Genomic DNA, 19,010 nt, shown 5'->3' on the forward strand with positions numbered 1-19,010 from the left:
AATTGTCCCACCTGCAATGAATATGCCCACTTACAACAATAAGGAACCATGATGTCACATGAGATACCTACACGTCCGTGGCAGATTATCAGTATGGACTTATTCAACTGCGCAGGCAAGGAATACCTGCTATTAGTTGATCATTATTCAGACTTCTGGGAAATAGACCTTCTTCCCGACTTATCCAGGGAATCTACAATTAAGAGGTGCAAGGCTCAGTTTGCACGTCATGGCCAACCAGATACAGTGATCTCTGACAATGGCCCTCAATTTGCAAGCCTACAATTCAGAAAATTTGCTACTGAATGGGAGTTTGAGCATGTTACCTCCTCACCCCGTCATCCACAGGCTAATGGCAAAGCAGAATCAGCTGTAAAGATTGTTAAAAATGTATGCAAGAAAGCACAAAGTGATGGTAAAGACCCATGGAAAGCCATTTTACATTGGAGAAACACTCCAACTGAAGGCATGGATAGTAGTCCGGCACAAAGACTGATGTCAAGGAGATTGAAGATCTCCTTACCAGTACCAAATAGGCTGCTTGAACTCTCTGTCATACAAGGTGTTCCAGAAAAGTAAAGGATTCAGAGACAAATGTCTAAGGCACGATATGACACATTGGCCAGAGATTTGCCAGAATTGAATATGGGGGAATGAATCCGTATGAAGCCATTGCCTGGCGATCGTACAGGCCGTTGGAGAATAGGTACTTGTCTGCAAAAGGTGGCACCACGCTCCTATCTTGTGGATGTTGACGGAACTCGTTATCGCCGCAATCGAGTGGATTTGAGAGTGGCAGAGCAGCCTGAATCTCAGTATCCCGTTGGTAGTTCAAACTCACCCAGTATCACAAGGACATACTCACCCATTGACAGTGAGGAGTGTACAGAGGCACAGCCTCATACCAACGGCAATGACAGTTCTGGGCAAGCAAGTATGCCCGACAACCGTCAAGCGCAGGGCATACCAGTACCTGATGGGAGAAGCCCAGTAACTTCAGAGAGGGCTAAAGGAATCCTTGGACAAGGGCCAGTCTTCACCCGTAGTGGTAGATGTTCAAAACCACCTATGAGACTTAACCTATAGAATGTGTTATTACTGTGTCTCTATCAAATTTCACATGTTCATTTATTAATACTAAAAGGGGGAGATGTTATGGATGATATGTTTCTTTAAATGCAACTCTATGGTGCATCTCTGTTGTACTACTTCCTGTGTTGTGTTTCCTGTTCCTGTTTGTTTACTTCAGTAAAGCATGGCTTCTGTACAGTAATGGCTTGTGCTGTCTCCTTCTATATATCACATCAAACACTACTGTCCTAGGACCCTAAATTATGATAAGTCAACCTCTGTGATCTCATCCGCTAGACAAAACAATCACTAAATCCTTCATCAGCTTGAGAAGAGGGATAGGTTCATTATTATATGAGAATGCCCATATTTTAGCATTCAACTCATACAGTCTTTATAATGGCCCTAAAATGATATATAATTTTCATGTTAGGCGCATGATAATGTCAGTGTAAAATGTACAGGTATTTAACCTGTTGCCGCCCACATAACACATAGTATGTGTAGTGGCAAAAGGGTGAGCTTTAATGCCCACACAGCTCACATATGTGTCACTGGGTGGCCGATGTTTCTGTACTGTGAGCGCACTTGCTGCTTCCACCCAGCACAGACATTGAGCTGTCAAAGAGAGCGTTTGGTCCCCGCTTACAGACTGGCTTGTGACCACTATGACAGCCAATCACAGTGATCACGTTATCGCTGATCCTTTCTGCCCCTGTTTGTGCAGACCCTATTAAAGGGATGCCAGGGCTGGGCAGGAAGGGGTTGATACCTCTCAGATCATAGTAGTATTTTTGTTTGTGTGTAGTAGTATCTATGTTTTCACCTGTTATTCTCTCCAGAAGGGCACTGTCAGCTTTGATCAGACATCATCCAAGGTCATCTACTTCCTGAACCTGGATTTGAGATAACACTTTTATTTAAATTCTGTTGTCTGTGTAGTTCTTTATGGTTCCTAAATGTCTGACACAGATTAGTACCCTACCCTGCTGCACCTTCATACTTTAAAACTTTCTACAATTTTTTTTATTGTGCAGCCTCTTCAATGGGTAGGGGAGACTGGGGAAACAAAACCAAGGAAAATTTCCAGCCCAACTTGCCAACCAGCCTGCAACCAACCAAATTCTCCTGTCTAACAGTTTTCATTTAAAAAAGGGATTTGGTTTGCACATATTTGCAAATACATGCGTAAGCCAATTCACTGCACCCTGGTGACGCATGTCAAACAAAACCAAAGAAAAGTTCCAGCTAAACTTACCAACCAGCCTGCAACCAACTGAATTACGCATGTGTTTGCAAATGTGTGCAAATTAAACCCGTGTTTTTAATGCATGGATAATTCAGTTGGTTACAGGCTGTATAGTAAGTTGAGCTGGGAATTTTCTTTGGTTTTTCTTTGACATGCGTCACCCTTCCATATGCTCCTTGCTGCGAAGGCCAGTTAAAGGTTGAGGACAGTGACCATTTGTTTTAGACTGAGGAAACGTATCCTGGCTGCAGTAGACTGATGAAATCATCTCAGCCTAGACAGTACCTTGACTGGAGTTCAAGGACTGCTTTTCACATCCAACTCTAATCAACACTTAGGATTTTGTTTTGGGTAAGGCAGAGAAGAGTTAGAATCTCTCTCTAGAGGTTGTTAATACCAATTTATTTAGTTTTGTAAATGTGCCAGTTCAGCTTCTTCACAAAATGAGTATAGTTTAAGCTTTGTTATATCATACTTGGTTGTTGAAACATTTAGTTATTTTAGAGAAGAATACAATCATTTTCATTATTGTGAGAAGAATATACATTTCTTCATGTTCTATATATTACTTTTCAGCTAATGAACGTGTCTTTGGAGTAACAGTATTTTGAGACAAATCCAATATATTGGGAAACATCTGTATGACTATAACATCAAACTAATGTCTCACTTAATGAAATAAGTTTTCCAATTATGGCTTTGCTCTCACCAAATTACGATCATTACTTTATCTAATCTCTTTACCTTTGGCAAACAAGCAACATAAGAATATATGGGAATTGTTACTGTTCAAAGCTTTTGCTCTCCTTATTAATATATTTAGCATTTGAATAGTTTTTTAGGATGGGTCTGGTTGTGTTTTTAATAAGATCAACAAGAAAACATTGTGGAGAGATGCTTCAAATCGGAAAGTTTCAGATATTGCTAAACAATGGGAAACAGGAAACTTGTACCCCAAAGATGTAAAGATTCCGTATATGCACAAAGTTTATTAGCAAAAAACATCCCTGGTGGACTTTGGATTGACGATCACATTAATGGGCTTTGTAACTTCAGCATTTCAAAGAGAAAGGCTGATTTTTGCAGTAATAACCTTTTCAAAAGGAACTCCTTCTCCCGGAGAGTGATGGACGATTTCACACTGTTCCTCACAGCAGGCATTTAAATGTGTTAAATTGAAATGCAGACATCCAAGAACAGGACTTGATGTCTGTGGACTATGCTGGAAGCACTTTTGCATTTTTTTTTCTTTGTACACAACTTTCATGGTGTGAAATGACTTGTTCTTTTTAATTGCTTAAATGTTTTCTTTACATTACCAGGAGATTAATGATCCACTTTCCAAAACTTGTGTCTGTATTGTAGGACTCAATCAGAAGAGTCACGCAGTGCAGTGATCCCGCTTCCCATCCTGTTCCATATAGTCTGTGAAGTGTAAGAGGGAGGGCTGGTTACATTTTGCTAAGGTGGTCTATTTTCCTTGTGTTAAACATCTGAAAAAAAGAGTTTGTAGAAGGCATGATGTGTTTTTGGATCAGTAAATCAACTTTTGTCATTCCTCAAGTAATATAGTTTGCAGCTTTCCCCTGACCAAGCCTGCTGATGTCTCTCAACATTGTTTCTTTGCTATCCTTGTTTTCCCCTGCGAATGCCACTTTATTGTTTATTCCATGTCTGACCACCCAGAGTATGCACTATTTCTCATCAAAGAGATGTCACATGAAAAATGTAATGCACGATGAGTAGTGATGGGCAGGGCTGCAGAATCACATGACCACAAGAGGTTCGCTTAAGTGCAAGAACTGGTGACTTTCAGTGTCAATTTCTGTTTACAATTTTTAGCACCAATATTTGTGGGTAGAAAGAGGAGTCCTTCTCTTGACAGAAGAATGCCATTTGTTTGCATAAGCTTCTTTGAAAGTACTCTTGGCTGACTTGGCACCAAGAATGGAAAGCATTACTTTAGGGGGCTATTTTTTTTTTATTGGTGCCATTGAAATTCATTATCTGCTTTTGCTGTTCTTGTGCTGTGACTTATGTCTTCCCTTATACACACAAATAAAAACATACATAGGTTTTTTTCCTGAACTGTTCACTACTGATTTAGATTTCTCTAGCAGTACATCATTAAGTTTAGAAGGCTGTAAGTAAAGTGAGGGAGTGGGGCACAAATGTATTCTTCCATTGCAAGCATGGGTTGTTTTTTTATCCAACACAATAGTGTGGTTTGGTAATGATGTTCAAATGCACCATTGATTCAAGTGTGAATTTTGATTGTAATGTTATTAGCTACAGAAAACATAACAATTAATAGAATAAAGAGTAAGAGCCGGTTCACACTGAGGCAACACGACTCCTTACTACTTCGGGGGCGACTTGTGCATTACCATGCACCACAACTTCGGAGCGACTTGCAGGGACTTCACATAATGGTGAAAAAAGGTCGCCCCAAAGTAGTACAGGACCCTTTTTCTAAGTCAGAGCGACTTGTGACTCTCCTATTAGAACGGGTCCTGTAGAGGTCAATGGACCGCGAGGGAGCGCGACTTGTCAGGCTGACAAGTCGCCTGACAAGTCGCGCTAGTGTGAACCGACTCTAAGGGTTATGCCAGATGCCTCTTTTGTCGGCGACAAGCTCAATATCGGCAATCACTCTGCATTCACCTCTATGGCCTAACTACTATTTACTGAAGGAGAATGATTTGTAGCAGTGAATGCTAACATAATGACGTAGCACAAGTCTGACCTGTAGCTTTTACAAAAGGCTTCTTAGCGACAAATCCTCATCGACTTTGGCTATTACTTCGCTAGCCACAAATTTATGTTAATTGTTGGCAATAGTGATTTGGAGAATAGTTTTTTTTAAGCTTGGTTGTATGCTTGTGATCATTGTCCTGCTGCAGCATGAATTTATATAATGATATTTATTTAATGATCATATGCCTATATGCAGGATAAATATCTATCTACATTTTTCAGCATTGAGGAAACTATCAATTCTGACCAAATCCCCAAAACCATGTGCAGAACTGCACCCCAAACCTTCACCATGCTTCACTGTTACCTGTAGACACTTATCCTTGTACTCTTCTCCAGGCAGCCAGATATTTCAAATTTGAACTCAGAGCACCTGCTGCCATTTTTCGGCGCACAAAACCTTGTGTTTTTTTGCATAGGGCAAGTCTCGAGGTATTGATTTTCAGACACTAGTCTTTTATTAACTCCAGACCAGATTTCTCTAGACTAAAGATGGGATTACTAAGATCACATTGGTTTCTGCCAAGTCTGAGCTTGCTTGTTTTAAAATCCAATGACTGTAATAGGGTAGGCCACATTCTGATATCCCAGTTTTGCTGACTTTAAGCTTCCTCCTCCCACATTCTGATATGGTGGTTACATGGGAATAAACACAGAATCCAACAAAAGCTGTGTAACTAAATTGTTGTCAGAAAGCCCAAAGCCTGTGCTCAAAGAGAGAATGCCATTATTGGACCCTTTGTGGAAGTGCTATTTGCCTAATTTTTACTGTCTTTATAAAGTAGGGACAGGGTGTGCAAGCTGGAAAGTGCTGAAAACAGAACGTGCAAAGTCCAGATTAAATTTTATTCAGTCTTTTTTTTCTAATGCCTTAGAGGCTTAATCGAAATCTGGAGCAATTATACTAATTACCATTTAGGATTATATCAGCTCATTACAGACTTTGTTCATTGGTGCAAAACCCTTTGTAAGGGGGATCCTTTGAACCCCTGAAATGCATTGGATTTTTAAGACGTAAGAGTCTGAATAAAATTGAAATTGAATTATATAGGTTCTGCTGTTGGCTCTTTTCACTTTGCACATCCAGCCCATACTCAAGAAAAAGAAAATAGCTTACCTTAGGCTATTCCTCTTGAGAGAGCTGCCAAAGGAGAATCAGTCCTTCTATACTGTTCAGGCCCTGACTGAAAAGGCCTACATCTGTAAGAACGCCCCATTCCTTTCTTTAATGTCATTGTTTTCTACATCAGCTTCTACTGCTGCTCTAGGTAATCTGGCATTTACCATTCACTTTCCAAACACAGGAAGGGTGCCAGCCCAGCTCTCCGCTGTTAATGCATAAGTAAAAAATCGAGATGGCTGCACTCCCTTGTTCTTTAGAGCAACACTATATTTATTCAAAAACAGTCCATAAGAGTAGATTAATGGTACAAATGTACACAGTCTGAAAATGTACCTCAGTCTGGAAGAAGTACAGCAAGTGTGAAACTGTTTTTGAATAAATAAAGTGTTGCTCTGAACAATAAGGGAATGTAGCCATCCTGATATTTTACTGGTCATTGTTTTGTAGATTAGAGACGGATTAGGATGCAGTGGGGCCCTATGCAATGTAACAGTTGTGGGCCCCCAATGATTTCATTTGACATTAATAAGGATTTCTAGAGATTGTATTCAGACTTGGACATTTGTTCCTATCCAAAGCCAATTGCTCTGTGTGTGGCTACATGTGATTAGCAGCAGCAGCTGTCAGCCCTCCATTCATTTAAATGGGTTGAGCTGCTGATGCTGATCGCCTAACCTAGTCTTTCCAGCAGCGAGAAACTGTAGATTCTTGCTGAAGGAATCCAGTGACCACAACAAGATTGCTACACAAATTATCTACTAATTTGATTTTAATTCTGACCAGCATGGTCCTACCTCTGGACAATCTTCAGGAACCACAGGCTGTGATTCACCGGCTGCTGTCACACAGACAGTTCTCTCTACCGATTTGTGTACAGGTTCTGAGTATCCACCTGTTATCCACCTTCAAGACAGTTCTGTTTGCACAGTCTTTCATGCTGCTCCTTTAGCAGGTTTGGCTCCACAGGTTGATACTGAGGTTTGTGGCAAGGTCATGGGTCCCCATGGCAGATGCCGCAGGCGTCCAAGGGCCACGGTAAGGCCAGTACCATCCCCAGCTCAGACTTCTTCCATGGTTCCTGCAAGGAATCAAGAGTGAAGATCTTCCAATCATTCCGGTGGCCTTCCACGCCCCTTGGGGGCTTCCTCTCAGACAAGACAAGTTGTCCCAAGGGCTGATCTACTATTCTGCTTTACAGTGGCTGGTTTTAATGGCTTAGCTATTGAAAGCTAGGTACTGAGAGATAGAGGTCTGTCTGGATCAGTGATCCCTACTATGGTAAAGGCGAGGAAGTCGTCTTCCAACAAGATATACTATTGTACGTGGAAAGCGTACATTTCTTGGTGTGAGTCGATTGGTGCTCATCCTCCCTCCTTTTCTGTGGCTCGGGTCTTAGCCTTTCTCCAATGGAGCATTGAGCAGAAGTTGGCCTTGATTACCATCAAGGGCCAGGTGTATGCCTTGGCAATCTTCTTTTAATTTGTATGGTTATGAGTAAGCGACTCCTTGTGTCGTGAAACGCGTCAACCTTTTACCTGTCCAATGTCTTACCAGTCTTATATTGATGCCTGTGAGGAAGAATAAATTACTCCTTTTTTTATTTAAATTTTCGGAGTGCGGTCACCTTTTCTTAATGTTTGATTATTCATCTGGATGGCGGATCCGACCTGCACCTGAATTATACTCTACCTAGAGCGGTCCACCTGTTTTGGATTCCTGCAATCTTCTTTCAATGACCCCTAGCCACGTACTCTTTAGTTCGTACCTTCATTCAGGGGGTTTGACATGTGGCTACACCATCACGGTCTCTTTTGCCACCATGGGGTTTAAATTTAGTGCTCTCGGTTCTCCAGAAACCTCCAATTGAGAATATTTGGGAGATTCCCTTGCCTATGTTGTCCCAGAAGGTGACATTCTTGGTGGCTATTACCTCGGCCAGCAGGTTTTTTGAATTGGTGGCATTATCCTGTCGTAGTCCTGGTCCATAGGGATAAAGTGGTTCTTCGTCCCTGTCCATCATTCATGCCCAAAGTTGTCTCCGACTTCCATTTGAATGAGGACATTGTGTTGCCTTCCTTGTGTCCCAAGCCAGCTCATCCCAAGGAATATGCTTTGCATACCTTGGATGTGGTTTGTGCGAATCGGGTGTATCTGGCAGCTACGGAGTCCTTTCGGAAGTCAGACTCTCTTTTTGTGGTTACGGACAAACCAAGAAAAGGGTTGGCCCCTTCTTCGGCTACCATCTCCAGATCTGACAAATGGTAACTGTTCCCTCTTGGGGGGTGTTTTTCTTTAAATTTTTATTTTTCAGATGGGGCTCCTGTTATCCAGTTAAGGCTCTTATGTTTAGCCTTGGGTTATTTTCCCTATCCCCAATTTTCCTTTTGACACTGCTTTTGGACATCCCAGTATTTATGATTTTTGGAACGCTATGTCCATCGATGAAGGAAAGAGAAAATGTTTTTTTTTTTACTTACCCTAAAATCTATTTCTCTGAGTTTATCGACGAACAGAGCACCCACCTCTCTAAGGAGTTCTGATACTTCTAATACTGCTTGCTACTAAACTGATTACCTAGAGCAGAGAGGGGGGTTATATGGCAGCTGAGGATGGCCCATGGGCATAGCCAGGTGTTTTGTTTTTTTGTTCTGCCTAGTACTACTTCTGGAGGAGGCAATATAACCCAGTAGTTATGATTTATGGAGCGCTGTGTCCATCGATGAACTCAGAGAAATGGATTTTACAGTAAGTACAAAAATCCAATTTTTCTGGGGTCCTTCACCGGCAGTCTTGGCTCCTTCTCTTCTACGAGTGCCCCCATAGCAAGCTGCTGGCTGTAGAGGCACTCGTGCAAGCTCAATCCTGAGCCGGGCTGTGTGCATAAATTGACACACACAGTGGGGCTTGGCCCTGTCCCCACACTCCTTCCTCGTAGAATTTGATTGTCAGCAGCAAGAGCCAATGGTTTCTGCTGCTCTTCTGAGTTCTGTGAGGAGAGAACGAGAGAACAGCGCTGGATTAAGATCATGGTAAGGTAAGTATTTAGAGTGGGGGCTAGGGGAGCTGAACATAAAATGTTTCTTTTTACCCTAATGCAGAGAATGCATTCAAGTAAAAAAACATTACTTAACAAAAATTTTAAGTTGCACATTTCTACAGAAAATGTCCTAGTTACAGTATCTCCGAAAGTTAGTACACCCCTCACATTGTTGTAAATATTTTATTATATCTTTTCATGTGACAACACTGAAGAAATGACACTTTGCTACAATGTAAAGTAGTGAGTGTACATCTTGTATAACACTGTAGATTTGCTGTCCCCTCAAAATAACTCAACACACAGCCATTAATGTCTAAACCTCTGGAAACAAAAGTGAGTACACCCCTAAGTTAAAATGTCCAAATTGGGCCCAATTAGCCATTTTCCCTTCCTGGTGTCTTGTGACTCGTTAGTGTTACAAGGTCTCAGGTGTGAATGGGAAGCAGGTGTGTTAAATTTGGTATTATCGCTCTCACCCTCTCATACTGGTCACTGGAAGTTCAACATGGCACCTCATGGCAAAAAACTTGAGCACAAGAGGCTTCCTTCTGGGGCAACAGCCATGCAGACCAATTTGATGCATTGTGCGGTGTATGATCTGAGCACTGACAGGCTGACCCCCCACCCATTCAACCTCTGCAGCAATGCTGGCAGCACTCATACTTCCATTTACCAGAAGACAACCTCTGGATATGATGCTGAGCACGTGCAGTCAACTTCTTTGGTCGACCATGGCAAAGTCTTTTCTGAGTGGAACCTGTCCTGTTAAACCACTGTATGGTCTTGACCACTGTGCTGCAGCTCACTTTTAGGGTCTTGGCAATCTTCTTATAGCCCAGGCCATCTTTATGTAAAGCAACAATTATTTTTTTCGGATCCTCAGAGAGTTTTTGCCATGAGGTGCCATTTTGAATTTCCAGTGACTAGTATGTGAGAGTGAGATAACACCAAATTTAACACACCTGCTATAAACAAAAAAAGAGCGACAATTCTGAAAAAAAAAATATAATTTTTTTTTTTGGAAATAGAAAAAACACTCGCGCCAATGTGTGGTTAAAGAAGGAGGAGGGTAGCTGCTGTGAAAAACCTTATTAGGTGACAAGATTTGGAAATAATTTGTAATAAAAATATTACTTCAACAGTGCATACCTAATATACAGGGGAATGAGGAATTCCCGTGTTGAGTGGTGCGTGGATGTGGAAGTATATTAGTGGTGACACTTTAGGGGTTTTGTTGCCAATAGCCCTGATATTAGATATTTATTGCAGCCTGTGCTGTGTTATAGGGGATTTTTAATGCCACCTATATACTACCTGTTTGTTGTTTATTATGTACATATAATATACTTGTACTCTGTGAAATTTTAACATAAACCCAATAAAAATGTGACGTCTTCGGAAGCTGTCACATTTTGATGACGAAACGCGTCAGGCTGAATCTACAAAACGGGACTCAACTCAACACGGGAATTCCTCTTTCCCCTGTATATTAGGTATGTGCTGTTGAAGTAATATTTTTATTACAAATATTTTTTTTTTTACTTTCTGCTATAAAACATTCCCAATAAAAAAAATGAAAAATCTTTTTTTTTTCATTATTTTAGGCCAATTTGTATTCTGCTACATATTTTTGGTAAAAAAAATCCCAATAAGTCTATATTGATTGGTTTGCACAAATGTTATCGCGTCTACAAAATAGGAGAAAGTTTTAGGATCTTTTAATTTATTTTATTTTTTTACTAGTAATGGTGGCGATCACGTGATTTTTAGCAGGACTGCGACATTGTGGTGGACAGATCGGACACCTAACTGACATTTTTTACACTTTTGAGGGGACCAGTGACATTACTACAGTAATCAATGCTAAAAATATACACACTCACTGTACTAATGACACTGGAAGGGAAGGGGTTAATACCAGGGGCGATCAAAGAGTTAAATGTGTCCCTAGGGGGTGCTTTCTAACTGTGGGAAGGATGGGCTTGCTGCATAAACATAGAGACCTGTGTTCCTAAATAGAAGGAACACAGGATCCCTGTGTTCATCACTGACAGAACAGCGGTCTGCCGTATTTACAACGGCAGACTGCCATTCTGTCTCCACAGGGAGTGATCGCGGGTGCCCGGCGACAATCGCGGCCGCCGGACCTGCTGATCAGCTTCCCCTGTGGCGAATGGGCGTGCGTGCCTCCGCCTGCTGTTCTGTGAAGCGACGTACAGGTACGTTGTTTCGCGGGACAGAGCCGACCTGCCGTTGTAAAACTATGGCGGCTGGTTGGCAAGTAGTTAATGGCTGTGTGTTGAGTTATTTTGAGGGGACAGAAAATTTACTCTGTTATACAAGCTGTACACTCACTACTTTACATTGTAGCAAAGGGTAATTTCTTCAGTGTTGTCACATGAAAAGATATAATAAAATATTTACAAAAATGTGAGGGGTGTACTCACTTTTGTGAGATACTGTGTGTCTTCTGTCTGTTTATTTTTTGGTTTTGTATAGTAAATAGAAATCGTAGCAACATACAATAGCAATTAGTGGGATCAGCAAAATTATCATGTCATGTTTATAGTAAATTGTACCCTTACAACCTCATAATTGTACTCACATTATGTTCCAGGATTCATGGGGTTTTTGTTTTAATTTGTCAAGCTATAAATCAAATAAACACCAATAATACTAATGTATGTTTTGGCATCAACATGGTAATTTCACTATTACAGGCATACAATGGATATTTTTTTCCCCATTTCCTGTGTTATTCATTTATTATTTCAATATGCAAATAACTTTTTACATAGTAATCATATGTTTAAACATTTCCTGACAGTTATTGCTAAAAACCTAATTACTTGGTAATGACTTGTATAATTCGACATCAGTTGCAGTGCAGATGCCTATGTTTTAATAATTGGTAAAGTAATTTAATCAAATGTTTCCATTTTCATTTTAACAGGGCTGAGTATGGTTGAAATTTTATTTTATTTGACTAGTACAGTTCAAAATGTATATTTTACATAGGTCTCCTCAAGGCTTGTATTTTATATTTGAGTAGAGTTAAGTAATGTATTAAATGTTTTTGCAAAAGTTTCTGCTGTGCTAAGGCCTTCTTGGTGTTTCTTTGTAAGTTGCCTGTGTTTGTCATTAATATGTGTCAGCTTCAGTCAATAGGAAATCTTTTGACATAACGTGGTTTGTTATATATTTTTGTTGCCTTTATTTATATAGTTCTAACAAATAAGACAATGCTTTATGAAGTACATGAGACCATACACATAAGTCTTCATCCCCCAAATCAGCTCCAAATTTAATGTCAATTAAAAGAGAAGTTTGGGGTTTCCTTTTATCCCCATGTATACTTATTTAGGTGGATGCAGCATCGGTCCCCCGGCACCTCTGCACTGAGAACCGAGCAATCGAACACCACTGATCGCTCTGTTCTGACAGCTCCTCGAGCAGAGAGCTGCTGTCAGTTAGAAGCTCTCAGCTCTGCCCTCTCCTCGCTCATTGGAGCGCTGGGCTGTGGAGGGGAGTGGCTGGCTCAGGCTCTCAGCAGCTCACTGAGAGGCTGAGCCGGGTGCCGATCCAGGCACCTGGCGGATCCCGACTCTGTGGTCGTGATGACGCGGTGACCGACTTCTGTGACGTCAGCAGAGAGCAGACTTCAGCCCGCTCTCTGCTGAAATTGAGTCACAGGAGTGCAAAACGAAATGCAAATCTTGTGATCCATTGGAGAAGTACAGCCAAATGAGTTTTGGTTGTACATCTCCTTTAAGGCTGGGTTCACACTGGTGCGAACACAGACATCGCATGTGATTCGCACCGCATTGCCGTGCAGATAACATGTGATGTCTGTGCGATGTGAATCAATTTAGCCATACAATTTGTATAGTTAAATTTGCATCGCATTTGGACAAAAATGGTACAGGACCCTTTTTTGGTCCGCACTGGAATCAGGTGCGATGCAGGAACCTGCACAGGATTTGCAGGGTTTCCCGCATTGCACCGGGTGGGAACCCAGCCTTATAGACATAGGTTAATGCCATTACGCTAGGCCTGAGACTGGGTTCACACTGGTGCGATGTGGGGAAACCCTGCGAATCCCGCATCGCACTTGAATTCGCAGACGGTTTTACACTAGTATGAATCGCTGCGGTTGTTAATAGAAAGTTAATGGCACCCCCAGATCGTTCCGTAGATCGCAGTGAGAACTGTGAAATGGTACAGGAATTGGATCGCATGGGTGTGGAACCCATGTGATCCGAATCCAGTGCAGACCAAAAAAAGGGTCCTGCACCATTTTGGTACAAATGCGATGCAACTTCAGCCATACAAACTGCATGGCTGAATTCACATCACACAATCATTGCATTTGATCTGCACATGTGATGTCTGTGTTTGCACCAGTGTGAACCCAGCCTTAGTCCCCCTGGAGCTGCAGTGTATAAAGTGACTGTCAGTTCAACAACTAAAAAAATCAACGAAAATGTCCTTGTAGAAGATCATAGTTAATATTCACCTGCTCCCATGCCACCAATATTCATAAACTACTGCAGCTAAAGAGTCTTTTCCATGTGACTCACTTTCAGGTGTATGGGAAGCCTGCTCCGCTGCTGTGCACTGTGCTTTCTTCAACCAGTCCCTGAAGTGATGATGTAGGGGTTGGTGGAACCAGAGAGCACAGAGTGGGAGTGGGATGCTTCTGGGTGTATTGGACACAGGAAATTTCTCCAGGCAGCAGTATTCTTTAATAGAACATAAAAATAGTGGTGCAGACAGCAGGACGGGTGAGTATTATTTATGGTGCTTTACTGATTTTTTTTTTTTTTAAGGCCTAAAAAAGTTACTTTTGTTTGTCCACCCAAAACTTTATCTTTGTTCCGTGTTCCAATTTTTGTCTGTTGCTCAGCCCCTACACCTGAGTGATGGGCTGAAAATAACCACAGAGGAAAAATGACCACAGAGGAAAAATGGGAATGCTTTAGGAACATATTAGGCAAAGGCATCTTGCAGTGCATTCCTATGGGAAATAAATTTAGAAGAGACAAAGCCAAACCTGGCTGGCTAAACTGTAGCGTCATAAAACTTATTAGGGGGAAAAAATTGGCCTTCAAGAAGTATAAATCAGAGGGCACAGTATCGGCTTTCGAGCAATACAAGGAGGCAAATAAGAAAAGTAAACAAGAAATCAAGATGGCTAAAATCAACTTTGAGAGACAAATAGCGGAGGATAGTAAAAAAAACCCAAAGAAATTCTTTAAATATATCAACAGCAAAAAAACTAAGGCAGAGCATATTGCACACATAATTAACAATGATGGGAGGATGGTTACAGAGGACACTGAAAAAGCAACCGTGCTAAATGCTTTTTTCTCGTCAGTCTTTACACAGGAAAAGGAGGGGTACACTGACCATGACTGTATGGTTAGTAGTAATAAACAGGACTTGCCACCATGGCTAACAGAGGGGGAAATCAGGGAAAGGCTGGATAAACTTAACACAAACAAATCACCTGGACCGGATGGCATACATCCGAGAGTACTCAAGGAACTCAGTAAAGTTATATCGAGACCACTGTTCCTGATCTTTGCTGACAGTATTAGGACAGGAGATGTACCAGGGGATTGGAAGAAAGCTAACGTGATTCCAATATTCAAAAAGGGCCAGAGGCATATCCCGGGAAATTATAGGCCTGTCAGTTTGACATCAGTAGTATGTAAACTTCTGGAGGGGATGATAAGGGACTATATTGTAGAGTTTGCTAAGGACAACAACATCATCAGCAGTAATCAGCACGGGTTTACAAATGGGCGTTCTTGTCAAACCAATCTCCTTACATTCTACGAGGAGGTGAGCTGTGAGCTAGATAGGGGGAGACCAGTGGATGTGGTGTACTTGGATTTCGCTAAGGCGTTTGATACAGTTCCCCACAAGCGCTTAATTTATAAAATAAGGTCTGCAGGTATCGATAGCAGGGTTTGCTCTTGGATACGGAACTGGCTAAAAAGGCGGGTCCAAAGGGTAGTAATAAACAGCGCATACTCAGACTGGTCTGAGGTGGTAAGCGGGGTCCCCCAAGGCTCAGTCCTGGGACCAACCTTGTTCAATTTATTCATAAACAACATTGAGGTCGGGATCAGTAGTTCGATATCAGTTTTTGCAGATGACACAAAATTGGGCAGGGCAATAACTTCACAACATGAAGCAGATATCCTGCAGAATGACCTGGACAAAATAACAGAGTGGGCAACGACATGGCAAATGAGGTTTAACGTGGAGAAGTGTAAGGTTTTGCACTTGGGGACTAAAAACATAAAATCACAATACACGTTAGGAGGGGAGCCCTTGGGGGAATCAAAAATGGAGAAGGATCTGGGAGTATTGGTTGATGATAGATTAGGAAACAGCATGCAATGTCAAGCGGCAGCTTCCAAAGCCAACAGAATATTAGCATGCATAAAGAAAGGGATGCATTCCAGAGATAAGACTATAATCCTTCCACTTTATAAAACTCTGGTCCGACCGCATCTGGAGTATTCCGTCCAGTTCTGGTCGCCAGTCCTCAGGAGGGATGTGTTGGAGCTGGAGAGAGTCCAGAGAAGGGCAACTAAACTAATTAGGGGATTGGAGGACCTTGACTATGAAGAGCGTCTACAATCGCTCGATTTATTCTCCCTGGAGAAGAGACGTCTGAGGGGGGACATGATAGCAATTTATAAATATCTTAATGGGGATCCCAGCTTAGAAAAAAAGCTGTTCATTTGAAGGGATTGCATGAGGACTCGAGGGCATACAATGCGATTAGAGGAGAAGCGTTTTAACCTCAGGCAACGCGGGGGGTTCTTTACGGTTAGGGCTACAAGATTGTGGAATTCTCTACCACAAGAGGTGGTTTCTGCGGGTAGTATGGTGGCTTTCAAAAGACTCTTAGACTTACATCTCAAGGATCAGAACATTCAGGGGTATGGGAGATGATTACAGCCACACATGCCTACACAGGTTGAACTGGATGGACTATTGTCTTTATTCAACCTCACCTACTATGTAACTATGTAACTATGTAACCAAGGCTGCCCACTGCTGTTAACATGTATCTACATGAATTTGCACATCCTTTGATTTCCTAGCTCCTGCTTTCCCTTGTATTACTTGTATTCCGTGTTTGACTTCCTGTGTACTGACCTCGGCTCCATCGTCCGCATATGCATGCCTGCCACGTGCTCTGACCTCAGATTGTTTCCCGCTTCTGTCTCCTGTCATCTGTACTTTGCACACACAGAGTGGTTCCCGCATCTTTAGCTGGGTGTACCTGGGGGTTGCGACCTGGTTCTAGTCCACTGCTAGTCCATCTCCACCATCAGGGGCCCTGGTGAAGAAGCAGGCTGGAGCTTAGAATTTGCACCCCGGGGGAACCCCAAATTGGCCTTCTATGCATGCCTGCCACGTGCTCTGACCTCAGATTGTTTCCCGCTTCTGTCTCCTGCCATCTGTACTTTGCACACACACAGTGGTTCCCGCATCTTTAGCTGGGTGTACCTGGGGGTTGCGACCTGGTTCTAGTCCACTGCTAGTCCATCTCCACCATCAGGGGCCCTGGTAAAGAAGCAGGCTAGGGCTTAGAATTTGCACCCCGGGGGAACCCCAAATTGGCCTTCTACAAAGGCTCACTACTATAGGGGACCTGACATGCCCATGCACTGCCTCACATGTGACAACGTTGGCACCTTGTGAATAATCCCAATGTTGTCATATAAGGGGAGGAAGAGTCATAGCCCTGTATAAGCTCAAATAGTTTGAAATTTACAAGGGCTTTATTTTCCTTGTCTGGGGCCAAACAGATGAAAGCCAGAAAAAGTGAGTATGATGTGAATTGAGTGACCCTTTTACTGTACCCTGTATTTTAAAGTGGTCCTGTGCTCTACCAAAATTTGTCAAAGCATCAATGTGCATGTTAATGCCAGGTTCCACCAGCAACTTATACTTACTTTCCCTTTACTTTCCCACCACTCTGTTTGACTTCTTCTCAGGAACTTTAAAGCAGAACTGAGCTCCCTCAATCAACTATTTTTAATCCTTGAAAATAATAAGATTTCAGCGCTCAAAAATGTCAATGAAAAGCAGCATGCAACTAGTACAAATATACCAACACTAACATAAATAACATAAAAATATATTGTAGCGCTTAGAAATATATATAAAATATCTGTGAGAACAATATATCAAATCTCTAAAATCCTAAATAAGTGTCCATAAAAGTTCATTTGAGTGAACAAAAGTGCAGAAGAATTAGGAGCTAAAACTTCTTTTCCAGGTGTCACCCGTGATTTCTTGCCTTCACCTAATGGTAAAAATGCAAACTCGCCAGAGTTAATTGCTATCTAAATTATAGGAGACGCTGGTGTTGTTTCTCTCTGGTAGCCTCTGTAGTATTAGTGGGTACTATGGATCTCCCCAATTCAATGATGAAATTCTCAGAGGATGTGAACTCAGTCAAACAGGATAAGTCAGTGGTCCTCAACCCTGGCCTACAGGGCCCACTAACAGGCCAGGTTTGCAAGATAACTGAAATACATCCCAGGTGATATAATTTGCTGCTCAGTGATTGCAGTACTCTAGTCTGCATCTCCCCAAGGTAATACTTAAAATCTGGCCTGTTAGTGGGCCCTGAGGACCGGAGTTGAGGACCACTGGGATAAGTGACCAAGCATAGAGATAAAATACTCAAAGTGTAGTATTTATTAAAAAAACATAAAAATAAAATACAACAAATTAAAACCAGACATAAAATATCTACTATCTACCAGACACGTCGCAATGAAATGACGAATGTGACCAAGAATGAGAGGCCATAAAGTGTAAAAACATATATCCATTCACATCAAAGGCAGCCACACAAGTGGTAAAGTGGAAGCTGGACCTCAGGCATGTATCCAAAAAGCACAACTTTTCAAACTGAGCTGAGCACACCCTCCTGAATGCATGCCTGAGTTAAGGGCAGATGGATATTAGTAAGTAAATGTTACACCAATCATCTGCCCTTAACTCAAGATGGCCACAAATAAAAATGCCAAGGTAGTGTTTTTCAAGGTGATTTCTCAACAAGATAAATCATGAAGACATGAATGGATGGAAGTGTTTTCCTCACATTTAAAAAAAAATATTGTAAAAGTTTTTTTAGTTTGTGGTGCTCACTTACAGTTTAGTTTGGTATTAATGTTAAGAATTCTGAGTTGCATTCCCTTCTAATCCCACTTGCAGCTATGATCGGCTCTCTGTCTAAGGTCCCTTTCACACTAGTGCGACTTGTCCCGCGATTTTGGACCGCAAAATCGCATGACAAGTCGTTTTCCATTATTTTCAATGAGCCCCATTCATATCAGTGCGTTTTGAAGTCGCACCGACTTCAGAGTAGTTCCTGCACTACTTTGGCACGATTTGAATGCATTTTGAGGTATATAGCCCTGAGCCATTGCTCAAAATCGCGGCAAAGTCGCGTCAAAATCGCGTTGTAAAATTGCGTTGCATAAGTGTGAAAGGGGCCTTAGTCTCCTCCTGAGACTTTCTGTGGGCAGTGAGTTCAGTATAGTGCGCAGGCAGGGAATTCAGTGCTATGGTCCCAATGTGAGATAACCGAATCAGATTTAATCCCTCATTGATTTAAAAATATCATCAATGAGTAAATTGATGCTGTTTAATGCTCTAAAGACCAAGGATTTATCCTATAAATATAAACCATAGTTATTTGGTTGTTTTTCATATCTGAGTTATACAAC

At 41.7% G+C, this 19,010-nt stretch overlaps 1 protein-coding gene across 1 annotated transcript in view; it reads left to right on the forward strand.

The window, feature by feature from the left end:
* TPK1 (thiamin pyrophosphokinase 1) overlaps window positions 1–19,010 on the forward strand; it is an 846,565-nt gene that overhangs the window by 720,242 nt on the left and 107,313 nt on the right. The window lies entirely within an intron of this gene.

The sequence above is a fragment of the Pelophylax lessonae genome, assembly GCF_965119305.1.
Source record: "Pelophylax lessonae genome assembly, chromosome: 5".
NCBI lineage: Eukaryota > Metazoa > Chordata > Amphibia > Anura > Ranidae > Pelophylax > Pelophylax lessonae.